The sequence below is a fragment of the Suricata suricatta genome, chromosome 6, assembly GCF_006229205.1.
Source record: "Suricata suricatta isolate VVHF042 chromosome 6, meerkat_22Aug2017_6uvM2_HiC, whole genome shotgun sequence".
In the NCBI taxonomy this organism is placed as follows: Eukaryota; Metazoa; Chordata; class Mammalia; order Carnivora; family Herpestidae; genus Suricata; species Suricata suricatta.
This window is the reverse complement of record NC_043705.1, coordinates 133191216-133195426: the sequence shown is the minus strand read 5'-3', so window position 1 is coordinate 133195426 and position 4211 is coordinate 133191216.

Here is a 4211-nt window from a genome sequence, read left to right as displayed (position 1 = left end):
GAGACTTATTATTAAGAGTATCTAATATGTATTTAATGTATCTAAATATTAAGTGTAACCCGAAAGTGTCTGGTCAAAAATGGACACCTCTAGTTTTTTTTTTTCTTTTTTTCTTTTTCAATTGGTAGTTTTACAGTTGGAAAATTAAGATTTTTTGAAGTAGCTTTCAAATGTAGACAGATTTGCTTCTTAATCAAGTTAATAGTTTTATCCAATTTCACGATTTTATTTCAACCCAATATAAAATTATTTAAGCATTAGCATATGTTTAATAATAATAATGTAAATGGGAAGTGATTGTAAAATATCTTTTAGATTTTCGGAGAGTTTTTTTTTTCAAGTTAATGTCCTGACTTGACAAGTCAGAAGTGTGGATTTAACAATGGCTGGAAACATCTTATATTTTATATTATTTAAAAAATTTTTTGAAGTTAATTTTTACTTATTTAAGTAATCTTTACACTCCAAATGGGGGTCGAACCCATGACCCAGAGATCAAGAGTCACATTCTCTTCTGACTGAGCCAGTCAGGCTCCCTTCTTTTATGTGTTTTTTTAAAGATATTATTGGCTTTAAATTTAAAGATTAAATCACTTCATAAATAAACATGTGAACAATGTTGTGGGAGATCTAAACATAAACTCATATATAGACAACCAAAATTAAACATATTAGAGAAAATTAATAATAAACACAAGTCAGAAAACTTTTATCACTTTTCCACATCATTAAGAATATCTTAAGTGGAACAGTAGTGCTCAGTCTTCCTGAGACATGGTTGACTGACTTTTTTTTTTTTTTTTAATCTCCTAGGAGATGTGGTTTTTTTTATTATAAATGACCTGAAGCTTTGGAAGATATAATAGCCTGACTTTTCATCAAAGTCTCACTTCATTGCACTCATTTCTTTTGCGTGCCCTTAAGATGAGGAGCTTAGACCTAGGTAGAAAATATTTTCATTTTCTTATAGTTTCTCTTATCTTTAATTTCAGGAACTGATATAATTTTTTAAAATGTCTTATATTCATCTGGTAGAGATGTTAGATAATATAAGTGTTCAATTCACAGTTGAAGACTTAGCTTATCTTCCTTGCAGCCTTTCAACATTGTAAGTCCAGTTTTCCCTACATTATAACAGACAGAAATTCTTTTCCTGGATTGGATTTCTTTGTATAATGTTGACTCATTCTTGAGTCTTCATTAGAGGACCTCTGTTCCATGTTATTTATTATAACTTCTTGAAAATTAAAAACATGTCTCTTATTACTATGGGAAGAATGGGAAAGCAACTTTGGACAAACTGAAAACAGTACCCCTTTCTGGCATGGCACACACACAAGGACCAAGACTGGGCTGAATTTACCCTGAATTCATTCACCACCTTGGCCTGGCACTAAAGTGCACTGAACCACAAGAACAAGTGGTCTAGTCTTCTAAGTAATGATTTTGACTTAAAAAAGACAATTTTATTGTTTCAACCACTACTTAACAGACAGCTGTTAGAGCTGCTAAGGTAATCATGTAAAACTGATGGTCAATCAAAAGAAGACTGGCTTGGAAGCAACAGTCTTTCAACTTTGAAATAACTGCAAAATATACAAAATTCATTGAACACTAATCATTTAGAACTGCCTGAGTTGTTCATTAAAATCAGGTTTTAGGTTCATTGTAAGTAATTTCAAATTAGATATGAAATAGCAAGCGACCCAGGGGGTCAACTAAAAATCTGTAATCAATAGTTTGGCAAACATTTTAAATTTTACTTTCCCACGCTACATGTTTCAAATCTATTTCTCAATATCCTTCACTTCTTTATAAACATATATTGTACTTGATTTCTAGAGTCAAACATGCAAACCGTAAAATTACACTTTCTAGAGTGCCTGGGTGGCTCAGTCAGTTGAGCATCAGGCTGATGATTTTGGCTCAGGTCATGATCTCACAGGTGTGAGACTGAGCTCTGAGTCAGGCTCTGCATGGAGCCTGCTTAAGATTCTCTCTTCCCTTTCCCTCTGCTCTTCCCTTGCTCTCTCTCTCAAAAACAAAATGAAACAACAACAACAATAACAACAACAACAACAAAAAACACATTCTACATTTTACACTTTTTGAAGTCTTTGTTCTTTAAAAGGTTTAAATGACTGAGGATGGAATGTATACAAATAAGCATTTACAACAATATCTGATCTGTGCTAAAATAAAGATGAAAATCCTTTATTGAACATACAATAAAAACAAATAAATTAAAAGTATTAAAAATAAAGTTTACAAAAGTCTAATGGTGAACTCATGAACTGAAGCTTGACTTACTTGAAATTATTGACTGATAACCTAGAATTTGACAGATGTAATAAAAAAAATGTAAATCATGCCTTGCCTTTAACTCAAATTAATGCAGCTGCAAAATAGTCCACTAAATTCACACATTCAACAAGTACTGAAAAAACTTGTTTAGTAATTTACTTCTGCCTGAACAAAATCTTAAAGTATGAACTACAATTGTGGGCAGAACAGAACAAACATGAATGTTTGTGTCATAGTGAACCACATGAGCTAAAACATATAAAGATGAAACTGCATACTGTTTTTGGAAAATTACAAGTAAAATGAGTTTTATGAGTACTTGTATTGCAAAGAGAAGAATAATGGAAAAGTTAGTATCAAATGCCAACATATAAGAGATGTTCTATGTAAATTGTAACTAAGTAAGTGTTACATATTTCTGTTACGTATGACAAATGATTATTGGTAATATTAAATCATAAAGTATGAAACATTTCCCCTTCATCTTAGTTTAGGTTTGTTCAGGAGCAGATCTGGAGATAAAGAGTCAAATGCAATTAGTTAACTTTGGAAGTCATTCTAAGAAAGCCCCAAACAAAGGCAAAGGACATGTGAGGTGGAAAGGGAGGTGTATATAGGTAGTCAACAAAATGTGGTACCAAGGAATCTACTACCATGATTGTCTGGGGCTTAATCCTGCAGAAAACTAGAATATGTACTTCGGAGCTTCCCTATCTAGCAGGCAAGGAAAGTAAGGGTATTTTTCCACCGGTTATAGTTTGAGACATGCTTACATTTTTTCCCTAGCATTTCTGACCTGTTGTATTCATTGGCAGAGCAGATTTCTGCTACCAAATGAAGCCAATAGGCAAAGAAATGTACATGCTGCATTGGAAGTCAGTTCAATGGCATGTTAAGTACCAATAACCAGCATCTGAGCAGTATCCCATCAGTGGTGGCCACACACACCTTTTAATGGATAAACATTATATAACTATTTCTACACATACAACATTTTAAAAATGGAGAAGTTAAATGCAGACAAAAAGAATGTAGCAAAACAATTAAGTGCATCTGAAGATTTTTCCTATATTGATATATTAAAATTATCTTTAGGTTGAGTGTTTTTTATGACTATGTATTCCTTTCGTTAGACCTTATTATCTATTAACAGTGACCAAGAAATCAAATATGTAATGGCAAAAAAATCTTGAAGTCTTTAAAATGCCTTACAGTTTTTAAAATGTCATATACATATATACATATGACAAAGTCTAGTCATTTTTTATCTTTTTAATCCAAAAAATGTGTCTGCTATATCTCTTTATAATAAAAGCTTCCCCCCCCTGCACTCTAATCTAGGTATTTTCATATCTAATATAACTGTTTTATTTGTATCAGTGTCCTCTGTCTGTAGCATACTCATTTTCAAATCATTCCCATTAGTTGCTCAAACATTCAAGACAATTACATTGTTCAGTGTAAAGATTATACAATGTAGAGAGTGACAAGAAAGAAAAATAATAAGTTTTAATTAATTATATTTATATATTCTTATGGAAATTTCTAATCTTGGTAGTTGAAATTTACAACAAATCAGGTTTTTCATGTGACTGGAATTAAAAACAAGACCAGATGATGTTTACATTTTATATAATGAATATGCTTTTGTTCAAATTATTATTTAAATATAATTTTGTATTATTCAGTATGGCAGAAGTAGAATTTTCATATGCATTAAGTTTTCATAATAAGTAAATTCTAATTGCTTAGTTTATAAAAGTATATGAGTTAAATTTTTAGTGGCAAGCAATGGAAATTTACCCTGGCTGACTTGAGTAGAAAGACAATTGGATAGAAAAATATTGGTTATTTTAGAGAACCTAAGAGACCTGAGAACCAGGATTAGCAAATGGTAACATTGGGCA